The following is a 16,434-nucleotide window of genomic DNA, read 5'->3' as shown; positions in this document are numbered from 1 at the left end:
AATTATATCAATCTGACTCTGGCATGGGAATGCAGATAGACCCTGAGGGCAGGAAGACAGTTTCAAATAGCCCTGATTGAATCATGACTAGCTAAAAGGTGTTAATGTCTGATTAAGAGGGTGCTTAGGACAATGGGTCCAGGTGCATAGATCAAGAAACAAAGAAGCCAGAGACTTAATCCCATCTTCCATGCTTGCAGGTATCACACCCTCCTTTGTCAATTAAATTGACCATTGTTTCAGTTTACAAATTCTGAGCAGAAAGATACTGGGATTCAGAATGGGATTCCAAGGTATAAAAGCCTCCTCTCTGCAACACACATCTATCTCTCTAGCTATCTCTTGGCTCTTGGTTTGGCACTCTAGTTCTCTCTTGAGCTCTCTCTATCTCTCTGTCTATCCTTCTCTTTATCTATTGAACACGAAACATCACCCCATCCCCTTTTCTCTCTCTCTCTGCCTTTCCCTAGAACTTCACGCTTTCTTCTGGACTCTGTAAGGCAGGAAACTGCTTTGCTCTCTGCTTAAGTGTAATGCTCTCTGCTTAATTGTAATGCTTATAAATATTTATTTTCTGTAAGCCTATTTATATAATATATTCTTTATGCAATCACCTCTGGCTGTGCCTATTATTCTACTTCCTGGTGAAACTTCAGTGAGGGAACTGAATCTGGGACCAGCGTTGGTCAGTACACCTTTAACTTAACCCTACCACCATATATTGGGGGGCCACGAATAAAACTGACATTTTGGGGGCTTTGTCTCGGTCCTTCCTGATGATTTGGGTAAGTAGAAATCAATTTTTTTTTTAATGTATAAGAGTGAGATAGAATCAAAAGCCCTTGGAAAACCCTTAGATTGATTGTACTTTAGACTGGATGACACACTGTTGAAAAGTTCCAGTAATATTGTGGGGTTTTATACTTGGTGAGATTTAATTTATCAATTGACTTTCTATTTTTGATTGATAGACAGAGTGAGATAGAAATCAAAAGTCCTTTTGGAACCCTTAAATTGTTTTAGACTGGATGACACAATTGTGAAAAGTTTCAGTAATATTTTGGGGTTTATATTTGGTGAAATTTTACTATCAAAAGTCTTTGTAGTTTACCTGTGCCAGTTTGCATTGTATGATTTGCTATTATATGCTTGCTAGGGTGTTGCATGTAAGAATATTTGAGCTGCTCTGAAGAAAAGCAGGGTTCAAAGTGAAAACAGTCACTCAATTAAGACATGCCACATCTGTACTAATAACTTTTATTTTTTTACCTTGTGCTTTTAATTCTATTTCTTGTCAGTCTCTGCCCTGGTGAAAGGCCCAGTGCACACTGGACTGGAACTGGCAGCTGGCATCTGTCCTCTTCTAACAGACTTATATTTTTTCCTGCTAAACTTCTGCCTGTAAATTTTAGGTAGTAACAAATGTAGGCATAAGTGTATTATTTATGCCAATGACTCTTGCCTAACACGCTTTACCTCGATTTTCTACCTATAAACTAAAGTCTCCCTCCTTCATAAGTGGGAGCATTTCAATCTCAAAGGCTACACACAGACAGGGACATTTAGAAACCCATTCTCTCTCATGAAATATATGAGCAAGGCCCACGAACCAAGGCAGACTTCTGCAGCCTCAAATATGAACCCTTTTGATTTTCAAGAACTCACAGATATTGTACACAAATATTTTGACAAGAAAGGGGGTCCATATGAGGGTAATTTTCCAGAAAACACATGGCACGATATTCAGAAACAAATGGTTTCTCATTCTCAGGAGTTTAGAAAGAAAACAAATAAACGCAAATGCCTTTTCATTCAGGGCTTATGTAGAGAACTTATTAGCCTAAGACAAGAAAATACTGACTTGAACACTCAGTGCCATCAGCTGTCCAAAGACTTAGATGAGGCACAAATTAATATATCCATGCTAAGAACCCAAATTGTTCAAGCCACAAATTCCTTTTTAGCTGTAAATGAACAATTAGAAGAGGCCAAGGCAGAATTAAAGTATTTAAAGTCAAAATGTGCCTCACCAGGGACAGGTTAATGCTGTCTCCTCACAGATTCTGCCGTCTACACCACTGCAGCATTCACCCTATCATTCACCCTATAATCTATGTAGTCAGTTTATTGAAAAACAAAACACTGTTTTTGTAGCAGGTCAGAGAAAGGGTAAACTAGCTACAGATGTAGAACAGGAAGAAGAACCGACAAACGAAAGTGAGGAAAATTCATTACCAGGCCAGAGCAATACCAATAGTACCCCTATAAGTGACACAGCTCCAGTAACAGTAGTACTGCAGGGACATATGAAGGACAGTGACATTGAAAAAATAGTGGAGAAAGTGGGCCCTATGCCTTTTAACATAAATGAATGGTGCAAATGGGCTACTGACATACTGATTCACTGGGGTCTAGGGAAATACAAAAGAAACAATGCAGATTTTGATAAGCTTATGCACCTAGCCCTGGGTCCACATTATTATAAATTTGGATCTCTTGTTCATCCATACCAATTTATAAAGATGGGCATCGAACAACTATTTCGCTGCACCTCTTTGCAAGTACTTAGAACTCTTTCACCCCTGCCAAGTGATACACTAGAGCAGTTTGCATATAGAGTGTGGGTAATCAACGCTGTACTTAAAGAGAATGAACACTGGCCCATTTCCTCAGATTATGGTCAGAGAGAATTCCTATTAGAATTATTATCTCCCGAGATTACTAAACACCTTCTGTTGTTCTCGGAGGACTCTAAAACTACGCCTTTTGACACTTTACTGCTCAGGATTGGGTCTGTGTGGAAGACCCAGCCAGCTCAAATTATTTCAGTATCAGAAGCTAGAAGGTGGCGTGCTGAGGGAGCACCCCAATACAAGAAAACACCACACACAGGAAATAGAGGGCATGTCAGAGGTAGTTACAGAAATGCCTCCACTTACGTTCCTTTCCATAAACTCAGAGCACAGACAGAAGCATTAGAAAAAGAGAAAATGAAATGGGAACAGGATCGTCACACAATGCAGATAGAATTGGACAGGGTAAAAAGTGATTTGACAGCTAGGAACAACTGCTAGTCCATAGGGATGTCCTGACTCTCTGTGTCCGAATGCCAAGGTGACTCAGGCCTTCACAGCCCAGCCAGACTCCTTTCACTTACCTGTGGACTCACTTTTGGAGACACAGGATAAGGGAAAGAAGTCAGACTCAGAATTCAGCTTGAGGTATGTGGCACCTTTGATTTTGGACACTTGCGGCCGCCCCAATGTTAATACTACCATAGAGGGTTAGGATAAATTAACTTTGATTGATACAGGGGCTGGAATCAGTTTTACAGATAGAGCGCCTCCTACTGGAGATCAGGAAAATATGGAAATTTGTGAGATTCAGGGTCTAAATGACAAAGCTTCAAAGTGTGTGTCTATCTCACAAAAGGAACAAATGAAAGAAATTGTAGAAACTACTGCCAGCATAAGTGAGAATACAGGCAAAGAAATAGTTGAAGTGGCTGGTCTTGCATTAGGTACAGGAATTCTAAATGCTTCTAAACCTTTGGTTCACAAGGTTATTCCTATGCAGTTAGCCACACAATGTTGCCTGCCAGTGCAGAAGCAGGATCATAGTGTAACTCACTCAGAGGCTGCAGATCTTTCAATTTGGGCACAAAACTGTGGGAAAAGGTACACAGAAATTTTGTTTGAGGGCAAGGATCCTGAACCACAAACACAGCATCCAGTACTTCCTCCAGCAACAGAACTGATGCCTAAGATGGAGGAGAGAGGTCTGAGTGGACCTATCTCTTTAGCATTTGGCTCTCCAACTTGGTCAGATGCTAAATCAGGGAGCTCCAGTAGGCTCACTATAGACTCTCGGGCCTTAACTAAGATTTCAAAGCCTGTACCAGTGGCTGCCTCTTGCTCTGACATTACTGTGAAATTTAACCCTAAATGTGCATTTTTCTCTGTCCTAGACATGACTAATGATTTTCGGAATTTGCCCCTTGCCTCTGAATGCCAGGACATGACAGTGCAGACAAAAGAAGACAAATCTAGCCTGCACCTGACTTCTGCACCGCAGTGCCCATTCCTCCGAGTGCAGTGGGACCCAGGTGGCAGACATGTTGTCCAGGTCGGCCTGAATGGAACATGGACAAAGTTTGTTCTAAGTGACCTTGAGGATGCTGCCAATTTAAAATGTTTTTTCTTTTGCCATCCCAGACCAGTTTGGGCACAAAGATATTTCTAATGTTTTCCAAGGTTCCTCTTTATCACTGCAGAGATAGAGACGTTCCAAAGAAGATATTAGCTTTGTGCCTTTTCTGAATATGAGATGGTTATGATATGCATTATTTGTACTACTCAGGTGTTTATTTTTGCTATGTTTTTCTATAACAATGTGTTTATTTGCAGAGTTAAATTCAGCCCTGAACACTTGACAGATGGAAAAATCTGTGTTTTATGTTGTCTGTGCCATGTGGTCTGTCTTCAAGTTTAGGGGGTACCCCAGGATACATAACATTGGCCATTTCTAGAGCTCTTTTCCCCATTTTTATTTTTTCTAACTAGCCCAATTGCACAATGTTCTTTTTACCTATTGTTTCATATCCTAAATGTAGCTTAGTTAGGGGTTAGATTTTTAAGTAAACGTTTCACTTTATACCGTGTTTATTCTATGCTCCTCACTAGATTCAGTACACATTTCTGACATAATTTTTTTTATATATACATTCAGTACAGAATTATGGTCTCTCTGAAGTGCCATAATAGTTATATGCAGCACACAAAAACATATTTTTTTGGAATGTCTGATTAAGAACCTTAAGTACCTGAATATTGTCTCTCTTTTGCCATAACTATACCAAGTAAATGCATTAATATTGTTACATGTTGCCACATTCAGTACAGGCAACCTGGTCTCTCTCTCTCTCTCTCTCTCTCTCTCTCTCTCTATACATTCAGTACAGGCAACATGGTTTCTCTCTCGTTTCTATCTCTTATTTGGATCACACGAGTACAGCTGCTGAATGATATCGGGACTCTTTTCAAATCCCTCCCTGTATGCACAGACATCATTTCATCTCAAGGGTGAACACCACTAGTTTCCAGTGACTTGACAGATCCTGTGCAAACATCATTTCATCCCAAGTGTGCGTCTCACCAGTTTAAAGAGACTGCTGGTTCCTGCTGGACTAATTCATCTTCCTGCACCCTAACTGCAAAGACTTTTACACACATGCTGTACACAATGTCTCGGATATAGCCACCTTCCTAAAAACGATTTGCTGTACAATTCCACCTATTTAACCTATTCTATGGACATTCCAGACTTTATTTCATATGCTGTGCATCCACTACCTCTTGGTATGGGCAATGAGACATTTCAAAAGCTGCAGAACTTTACTGAACTCCATGCCTACATTGAACAACTCAAGAAAACCTCCAAATAAGTGAATCATACTATCACTTTTTAAAATGGACAGATTGCACAAAATTTGCTATGAGACGCTCATGTCTCAGTTTGGGAACTTTTCTTTGGGTATTCGCCCACTGCAAACCATGTATTTAATGTTTTAATTCACCCTTTCATTATCTTAATTTTATATAAATTTTGCTATGTATTATTATGATTCTCCTTTGCTGTAAAGTGAAACACATGTATATTTCTTTACAACGCATATCATACAAAGTTTCTTCTAGTTTTTAAGGCAGTTATACATGTATTTCCAGTATCTTCTCTGTCACTTTCTAATTTGGTTCTAATTTGGTTTTAATTTGGCATGGCCTATTGCATTACCATTATCAGGGTCAGACATAATATTTTCCCATATTCCATACTTAGATACTCTCTTATGACATCTTGGTACCTTTATACCTGAACCTCCTGAAAAAGCTTCCTGCATCCCTTATGCACCGTTCATTCGCTCAACGACAGGTAAGATATAAGCATACTGGGATCCCCGCCCAGATCATGGCCTATACAACCTAAGACAGAGGTTTGAACTCATAATGGGAACTGTTTACGGACTATACAACCTATCTTCATAGCTTGGAGATTCTGCAAGACAGGGGACGTACTGTTGGAGGTAAGCGAGCGTACTACAAGCTTGCCCTCATTTCAAAGAATAAAAATAAAAAAAATATGGGAGATGTCAGCCTAGCTATCGCTACCATTCAGCATTTTCAGTTGGCATTACTTATGTCAGCGAAGGCCTATGGGAAATTATATCAATCTGACTCTGGCATGGGAATGCAGATAGACCCTGAGGGCAGGAAGACGGTTTCAAATAGCCCTGATTGAATCATGACTAGCTAAAAGGTGTTAATGTCTGATTAAGAGGGTGCTTAGGACAATGGGTCCAGGTGCATAGATCAAGAAACAAAGAAGCCAGAGACTTAATCCCATCTTCCATGCTTGCAGGTATTACACCCTTCTTTGTCAATTAAATTGACCATTGTTTCAGTTTACAAATTCTGAGCAGAAAGATACTGGGATTCAGAATGGGATTCCAATGTATAAAAGCCTCCTCTCTGCAACACACATCTATCTCTCTTGCTCTCTCTATCTCTCTGTCTATCCTTCTCTTTATCTATGGAACACGAAACATCACCCCATCCCCCTTTCTCTCTCTCTGCCTTTCCCTAGAACTTCACGCTTTCTTCTGGACTCTGTAAGGCAGGAAACTGCTTTGCTCTCTGCTTAAGTGTAATGCTCTCTGCTTAATTGTAATGCTTAATTGTAATGCTTATAAATATTACTTTTCTGTAAGCCTATTTCTATAATATATTCTTTATGCAATCACCTCTGGCTGTGCCTATTATTCTACTTCCTGGTGAAACTTCAGTGAGGGAACTGAATCTGGGACCAGCGTTGGTCAGTACGCCTTTAACTTAACCCCTACCACCATACATTGGGGGGGCCATGAATAAAACTGACAGAAATAAGCTTTAATGGATCTGAGTTTCCAGAGAGTAAAGAATCCCTTTCTGATTAAGGAATTCACCTGGTCTTTCATGGTTAGGCATTAATCCAGAGTTACACCTAGTATCTTTATGGTGGGCTGGATAGGGTAACTAAGTTTATTGATACATAATGGTATTTTGGTGGCAAGCGGATGTGGTGAAGCAACGAAGAAAGTCGTTTTTTCTGTATTAAGTTTGAGCCTAAAGTTTGTCATCCATTGCTCCATCACGTTTATGGCTTCTGAAGCTTTGTGAATAGTTTCAGAGACAGAATCATCAAATGGGATGATAATCGTGAAGTCATCTGCATAACTAAATAGTTTTATCCCCAGCTGGGTTAGTTTTGTGCCCAGTGAGGACATGTAGACGTTGAAAAGCAATGGGGATAGTGGAGACCCTTGTGGCACACCAGATGGATTGCTGCAGGTGTCGGAAAGCTCATAATTAAAACGTACCTGATAGGTGCGGGATATAAGGAAACCACGGAACCAGTTCAACACCTCATCCCTGATACCAATAGCGTCTAGGCATTGTAGCAGTTTCCCATGGTCTACCAGATCAAAGGCTGAACTCATATCGAATTGCATGACCAGGGCATTGAGGCCCTTGCTAAACAGTAGGCGCAGATTGTCTAAGATAGCCGCAATTACTGTCTCCGTACTGAATAACGGTCTAAAACCGGATTGAGTTTCATGTAGGAGAGAGAATTGATTAAGATAATCCATCAGTTGGGTGTGTACCAATCCCTCCATGATTTTTACAACAAACGGAATGGATGCTATCGGTCTGTAGTTGGATATTAAGGCTGAAGATTCTTTACGATTTTTTAGAATTGGGATTATTATTATGTGACCATTATTAGAGAGGAACTTCCCATTTTTTAGGTTGTGGGCCAAGTATTGCATTAGCAATAGTTTAAGTTCTAATGGTGCCGCTTTCATGATTTCTGGGGGGCATGAGTCCAGAACGCAATAGGATCTAGAGTATTTGTTATATAGTCTGGTGTAATTATTCCATTCTAAATCTTGAAAGGAGCTCCAGATCATGTCTGCCGGTATATCATTTCCTTGGGTGTTAGCTATTTGATGATCACTAGGGTCGTTTGTTGAACAGTGGGTTCTAAGGTTTTTAATTTTTGAATCGAAGTGCAGTGCTAAGTCATTTGCAGAGGGTAGCTTAATGTGTGTGGGTATGGTGTAGCGAGTGTTGTCAAATAAATTTGTGATCAGTTGAATAGCTCTTTTGTATTGATTCCTTGTGAACCATTGCAAGATGAGTTGATTTTAGTGGAGTAGAATGCTTTACGTTTGTTTTTTATCATTTGTTTGTAAATTTTTATGTTAGCTCTCCATTTGTAACGGTCTGATAGTTGTCCTGTTTTTTTCCAAGTTCTTTCCAGTTGTCTAGCTAGTTGTTTCATTTTTAGAAGTTCGGTGTCGAACCTTTTGTTATATTTATTTGCATTGCTTTTGCTATTACGTATAGGGGCAATTTTATCTAAAATGGATGTGCTGGTTGTCATCCAGTGATCCCAGAAATCGATTCCTTCTTCTATCTCTGTTTGCAATTCGTATTGTGACCAGTATTCTTTTGGATTAATATAGCCTCTTGTGTGATGTTCTCTTTTTATCATTGGGCGTGTTTTAGATTTATGATAAGATTAGCTTGAAATAATAAGTAAAATGGTCAGACCAGATATCATGACACCAGGTGCCTTTAAGTAGAGAGATGACAGGGTCTGGGATGTCCTTTGTGGACATAGCTACCACATCTAACTGATGGCCTTTTTCAGGTGTTTGTGTGGGTAGAGGGAGGTTGTAATTGAGTAGGGATAGAAAGTTTTTAAACTCTTTTGCATTTGTGTTGTCCTCTTCATCTAGGTGTATGTTTATGTCTCCTGCAATGATATTGTAAGAAGGACCAATTGAATTGTGTAGGACAAATGCACAGAAGTCTTCTTTGGCTTTTGGCCAGCTTTTTGGCGAGACATAGAATAATATGCAGGATAGGGATTCTTTTAGTTGACAGTTGCTAATTTTACAGGCTAAAATTTCTAATTGGTCGGTCATTTTGGAATCCAGTAGTTCGACCTCAAATCCTTCTTTAAGAATAATTGTTAATCCTCCTCCTTTTTTTCCCGCGCGGTTTAGCGTAAGGATTTTGAAGTTGTCTGATAGATCAATTATTATTGGATCATCTTCCGATAGTAGCCATGTTTTGGTTAGAAAAAGGCAGGCTATTTTCTTGTTGATGATCCAATCATTAATTAGGAAGGCTTTATTCCTGACAGATCTAGTATTAAGGTATGCACAGGGAACAGATGTGGTTCAGTAGCGATAGTGGTTTTGATGGGTTTTACTTGCCTTATTCTTTTTTTAAGGGTTCGTTGATGTCTTCTTTTATTTGAGATAGCATTAATGTGATTTTTTTATGTTTTCTTGTGGGTTAGTGATGTGTAAAACTGATAGATCCGAGTAGTTGATTGATTGTAATTGTGGGTGGAGTGAGTTAACGTCTTTGATGTTGCCAAGTAACAGACAGATCAGTAGAATCAGTAGGAGATTCATGTTTTCAGGGTAGAGTATTTCTTCCTAACACAGAAAGTATATTGGTTTCCCTGCAAATTCTTGAGTTGTTATTTGTATGGTTGTTAATTGGATTGGTGTAGTTCTTGAAGGTGGCCCAAGTGGATATAATTCTTAAGCATGTCTCTAGTAATTACACATGCATCTAACAATTACTCATGCAGTTAACAACTATATATGTCTCTGATGGTAACACATGCCTCTAATGGTTGCGCATGCCTCTATAGTTCCTAAGCAGTCCTAATGCAAGTCTCCAACAAATACACATGCATCTAACAGTTACACCTGCATCTAGCAATGATGTCTCTGATGGTGACATATGCCTAATAATTACATATGCATATGCCTAACAATTACACATACATCTAACAAATTATATATGTCGTTGATGGTAACATGCCTCTAACAATTGCACATGCCACTAAAACCAGTACACATGCCTCTAGGCTGTTACGCAGGCCTCTATCTGTAATACATGCCTCAGCAGATTATATATGCCTCTTAACAGCAGATTATATATGCTTCTAAACAGCAAGTTATAACGCGGACTGAATCGAGGACTGTAGCAGGTGCTCAGCTCTAGCTGCTGCGGTGCTGGGGGGTTCTCAGGTCGCTTCTGGAGGGTGGAGTGTGATCATATGCCCGGCCTGGCCAGTAGCGGCGATGGTTGGTCCCATCGCTTGGATTTCAAAGTGGCAGTTCTTTTCCCAGCGGACTGCAGGGAGGGCGGAGCGGAGCTCACACGCCCGGCAGGATCGGGTCGATGGGCTCCCAGCAGTGGTGATGGCAGGTCCCGCCGCGTGGATCCCAAAGCAGGCAGTTCTTTCTCCCAGCGGACTGCGGGGGGTGCAGAGCGGAGCTCACATGTCCGGCAGGATCGGGTCGATGGGCTCCCAGTAGTGGCGATGGCTGGTCCCGCTGCTTGGATTTTAAACACAGGAGCCGGATTCGCACTGGATCTCACTCTGCCCCCCTTGTGCCGCACTGTGCTGAATTTGGCCATCGGTTCACCGATCTGTCTTGGTTCGTGCTTGAGCAAGTCCCTTGGGATTTCAGGGGGGATAGACAGTCCCATTTGAATCTTAGGGAACAATATTGGATTTTCCAATTACAATCTGTTCATCCCAATGGTCTTAATGAAGGTGTGGAATGGAACACCATTATTTAACTGTGTTCATCGTATTTCTATTTGGGTTCTGTGTTTCAGTGGGGGTTTTTGGCTGGGGTCATCGGGTTGTTTTCAGCATGGATCATGTTTTATGTCTTTCGTTTAGCATGGTTGTGTATTCATGGGCGTGTTCTCGCCCCTGAGTGTGATTGGTTGTTAGTGTTGTATGTTTGGTTGGTTTGTGCATGACGTCACCTACAGATCCGTTTTAAGCGGCGTGCTCTTCCGCCTGGGCACCCCGCCCTCCAGCCGACCTCCTTGTTCGTGTTCCGTCGGGGGTCAGGTTCCTGAAGAAGGGCTCCTCCCGAAACCAGCGCGGTCGAACCTCTTCTCCTGGCGCGTTTTTTGCGTTTATCAGTTTGTGAGATAGTTTCAGATAAGTATTGTGTTCATTTGATTTTTGCATGGTGATTTTTTATTTTGTTGTGTGAGTCGGGGGGTCTGGCTGGCAGGGTTTGTTTGGGGGTCGCTCAGGTTGTTTGTGTTGAGTTTGATTTACTCACTTTGATTGTTTGATTTGTTTGATTTAGTGGACTCAGGTCCCTTTAATTTCAGCACACTCAGGGTGCTCAATGATGGTGTGTGGGTGGAGGCTTACCGCCTTGACCCAGAAGTGAAGTGTCGGAGCTGTGCTCCTATCACTGAGGGTTCACACTGAGAGCACCCTATATTATATTCACCCCATTTTGGTTTGTTAGTTGCGAGCCAATTTTGGCGTCTTGAGCGTCCCCCACACAAACCTTGATGTGACTAGGTTGCCTTTTTGTGTTTTTTCTACAGTAGGAATTTTGGCAAATTTGGAGTGTATTGTTATTGTTGTGAATTCTTAGTCTCACTCTATGGAGTTGCCCGAGTGGCAGCGCACTCTTTGCTTTTCGGCGGATCAGGTGACGTCATGCACAACCAAAACCTCTTTATTTCAGGAGGATTATGATGTGAATGTGTATGCGATGGATTTTGTTACTAACAAAAACACGTGGTATAATTTACAGAAGGAGTTAATTAAGCTAGATTTACATAGCATGTCTTTGGTGGAATATATTAAAAACCATTATATCCCACGGGGTTTGAGGGTTCAAAAACCCCCTGGTATGTTCACCAATAGGGACCCCTTTCTGCATAAATAGGCTGCAATCCTGAATAAGTGCTCCCTGGACCTGATGGTGTTGTTGATTGACACCATTCAGGAAGTTTCTCATGAAATTAATGAACAGAGTACTGAGATACAGTCTAAATTAACCTCTGACCCCATTTCATCACCTTTATTCGCTCAGTGTTTGCCAGATTTGCAGGCATCACATGAACAGTATCGCAATAAAATCAAACAGGGTAAAATCAAGAAATTTCACAGGGATGCTGAGGATTATGCATCAGGGTATGTATACTCCTGGATGCAGCCTCAGGGATCCTCCATGCTGGTGCCACAGGTCACCACGTATCCCTCTGATGATGGCTTGTCCTCCAGTGATTCTGGTGGACGTAGCTCTTATATGGGGTCAGCTCGTTTTTTAGGACGAGGTTCCAGGAGAGGCCCAAGAAGACGGTCCCGGGGCCGCAGGGGATATCCAGACCGCAATGCAGCTCAGACATACAACCTTCCAGTGACACGTTCGCAGGTAGCGAGGGGTCCCTAGTGGTCAACATATCGGGGGTTTCCCTCTCTAATGCACAGACTCAATTGTTGGAGAAGGGGCTTTCCTTTGTTCCCACCACTGCTTTGGATTTCTTTACAGTGCACAGGGTTATGGCTCGGTTTGTTAGGGGCCTCCAGATCAAGCTGTTCTTCTCTACTCAGGAGGGACCCCGGGATGACTCCCTATTTAGGGTTAAATCTCATTGGATCCCCCCGGGGCCCATGGATGCTCATATCAGAGTATTCCGGGACTTGGTATTACGTGACATTGACCAGCTTCGTCCTGGTCGTCATTTTGTTAACATTACTAAGATCCAGCAGCTTGCTCTGGAGACCCTCAAGAACGCTCCCGACTTGGACATTAAACCTGCCGACAAGGGCGGGGCTGTGGTCGTTCAATCTACGGCCCAATATTGTGCCCAAGTGGATGCTCATATTTCCAACGCAGACTGGTATACTAAACTTGAGGAGGATCCCTCCCCCACTCTGCGTAGGGAAATTGCCATTGTTGTGCAGGAGGCGTTGCAGGATAACATTATTACCAAATCCGAAGCCAGATATTTATCCCAGCCTCCTAGCCGTAACCCTCACTTTTACACTGTACCCAAAATTCATAAAACTCTCAATAATCCCCCGGGCAGACCTATTGTGTCACTCCGGGGTACTATTCTTGAACCCTTATCCAAAATGGTTGACCACTTCTTGAAACCTAAGGTTGCTCAGGCTCGGTCCTTTGTATTAGACACCACCAACTTTCTCAATAGAATTGAGGCTATTCAAGTGCAACAATCTGATCTATTGATAACTATGGATCTTGAAGCCTTATATAGCAATATACCCCAGACTGAAGCCTTAAAGATTGTTGAACATCATCTATCTGGGGGGTCTTTCCATCATTGCATAACTAAAGCTTTTCTCATGCAATTAGCCACCTTGGTGTTACAAAAAAATTTTTTTGAGGTGCGCAGGGAGTTTTATCTCCAAACGCACGGGATAGCCATGGGTACAGCCATGGCCCCCAGTGTGGCTAATCTCTACGTTACAAATTTTGAGGAACAGTTGTTATATCCGTCTGGGTGGATGTCGCACATTGCCACATGGCTTCGTTTTATTGACGATGTGTTCCTCATATGGACTGACACTAGGGCCAGATTTTATGAATTTTTGACCTGGCTTAACACTCTTGATAGGCATTTAAAGTTCACTGCCACTGTCAACGCAACTAGTGTCACCTATCTGGATACCAGGGTTAGCAAAACGGATGGGCAATTGGTCACAACGGTTTTCCGGAAGTCCACGGACCGGACCTCATATTTACATTACACCAGCTGTCATCCTGTCAGGTTGCGCCAATCGTTGCCTGTGGGGCAATTCCTCAGGATTTGTCATATTTGCTCTTCTTTGAGGGAGTACAAAGCTCAAGCTAAACTACTATTCCAGTGTTTTAAGGCCCGCGGCTATCCTGAATGGACCATCAGAAGAGCGTATCGTAGAGCACGCTATGCTAACCCTGAGCTATTACGGGCTCCTGCCACCAGGCCTCCTTTAGATCAGCAGGAGTGTGTCATATCGTTTTCCAATCAAGCCCACCAGGTAGCGAACATTGTGAGGAAGCACTGGCACATCCTGGATCACCATCCTGTTTTCAAGGAGGCTCCCTGTATAGCTTATGCCCGTCCTAAAAACTTGAAGGACTTATTGGCCACGAGGAGTCGGGCTCATATTGGGGGCAGTCATAAACCATGTGGTCATTGTGATATGTGCCCTCTATCCTTGTCTATTTCTACCTGGCAACATCCCCGGACTCAACATACTTACCACCTCAGATCTCAGACGTCTTGTGATTCTGAATGGGTAGTTTATGTCATCATCTGCCCCTGCGGGTTGTGCTATGTGGGGCGGACTAGCAGAAGAATCAGGGTCAGATTGCAAACACAGGAGCCGGATTCGCACTGGATCTCACTCTGCCCCCCTTGTGCCGCACTGTGCTGAATTTGGCCATCGGTTCACCGATCTGTCTTGGTTCGTGCTTGAGCAAGTCCCTTGGGATTTCAGGGGGGATAGACAGTCCCATTTGAATCTTAGGGAACAATATTGGATTTTCCAATTACAATCTGTTCATCCCAATGGTCTTAATGAAGGTGTGGAATGGAACACCATTATTTAACTGTGTTCATCGTATTTCTATTTGGGTTCTGTGTTTCAGTGGGGGTTTTTGGCTGGGGTCATCGGGTTGTTTTCAGCATGGATCATGTTTTATGTCTTTCGTTTAGCATGGTTGTGTATTCATGGGCGTGTTCTCGCCCCTGAGTGTGATTGGTTGTTAATGTTGTATGTTTGGTTGGTTTGTGCATAACGTCACCTACAGATCCGTTTTAAGCGGCGTGCTCTTCCGCCTGGGCACCCCGCCCTCCAGCCGACCTCCTTGTTCGTGTTCCGTCGGGGGTCAGGTTCCTGAAGAAGGGCTCCTCCCGAAACCAGCGCGGTCGAACCTCTTCTCCTGGCGCGTTTTTTGCGTTTATCAGTTTGTGAGATAGTTTCAGATAAGTATTGTGTTCATTTGATTTTTGCATGGTGATTTTTTATTTTGTTGTGTGAGTCGGGGGGTCTGGCTGGCAGGGTTTGTTTGGGGGTCGCTCAGGTTGTTTGTGTTGAGTTTGATTTACTCACTTTGATTGTTTGATTTGTTTGATTTAGTGGACTCAGGTCCCTTTAATTTCAGCACATTCAGGGTGCTCAATGATGGTGTGTGGGTGGAGGCTTACCGCCTTGACCCAGAAGTGAAGTGTCGGAGCTGTGCTCCTATCACTGAGGGTTCACACTGAGAGCACCCTATATTATATTCACCCCATTTTGGTTTGTTAGTTGCGAGCCAATTTTGGCATCTTGAGCGTCCCCCACACAAACCTTGATGTGACTAGGTTGCCTTTTTGTGTTTTTTCTACAGTTGGATTTTAAAGCAGGCAGTTCTTTCTCCCAGCGGACTACGGGGGGGCAGAGCGGAGCTCACACGCCCGGCAGGATCTGGTCGATGGGCTCCCAGTAGTGGCGATGGCTGGTCCCGCCGCTTGGATTTTAAAGCAGGCAGTTCTTTCTCCCAGCGGACTTCGGGGGGGGGGGCGGAGCGGAGCTCACGCACCCGGCAGCATTGGGTCGATGGGCTCCCAGTAGTGGCGATGGCTGGTCCCGCCGCTTGGATTTTAAAGCAGGCAGTTCTATTATCACTTAAGGCCAGCATATCTTGTCACCCATTCTTCTATCACATAGAGGTCAAGACAAAAATAAGACTTAGGTCACACTGCTATATGACACTCATCTTCTCTCTCCCTCTCCATTATGCAGATGGAGGACCTATGCAAACGTGGCCGGCTCCTGAGACGGGAGGAGCAAGCATTCTTACTGGGGGTGCGGCAGGAACTTGCTTCTCAAGCTGGTGAGTAATAATACTGTAAACCATTCAGAGAGCACAGTAGACAACTTTTTCATAAAATCATGCCTAGAAGGAGATCTCAAGGACCGGAATTTCCCACCCTTTCTCCCCTCTCCCTGAAACCCTCTTTTTTCAGGCTGCTCTGATGTTGATAAAGGTGAATTTTGTCATGGCCAAATGTGGGCAAGGTATAATAGTAGAAATCTAGTAGAACTCAGAACTTGCACTGCACCATTTGCTATTGTCTGTTGTCAAGACTTTACAATTCTGTCTCATTCCTTACAAATAGGCACTGCTTCGGCACAGGTAGAGCTAGTAGTAGAGCTAGCAGCAGAGCTTGCAGACGTCACAGCCTGTCTCCCAAATGTTAATAAAGTTCCTTCTAGGAGGTGGATGCTTTGGAGTTTTATTAATATTTCAAGGAAAGAAAGCAGTAAAAGAATGTCATGTTCAAAACTGTACTTCCCCTACCTGATGGTATCCTGTTTCCTTCCTGTCTAGATGAAGCAGCAGCTGCGGTAAGACCCCCCTGACAGTCCAGGAGCCGGCTACGAGGAGGCCATGGAGGGGGAGGCTCTGGCTGAAGAGGCCTAGGAGGAGGCTGAGGCTGGGAAGAGGGCAGCCCACACCCTTCCCCCTCCACACCCCTTCCTCCCCTTCTG

Source organism: Geotrypetes seraphini, chromosome 2 (genome assembly GCF_902459505.1).
Source record: "Geotrypetes seraphini chromosome 2, aGeoSer1.1, whole genome shotgun sequence".
Lineage (NCBI taxonomy): Eukaryota > Metazoa > Chordata > Amphibia > Gymnophiona > Dermophiidae > Geotrypetes > Geotrypetes seraphini.
The sequence above is the reverse complement of the archived record's forward strand: the minus strand, read 5'-3'. Positions refer to the sequence as shown.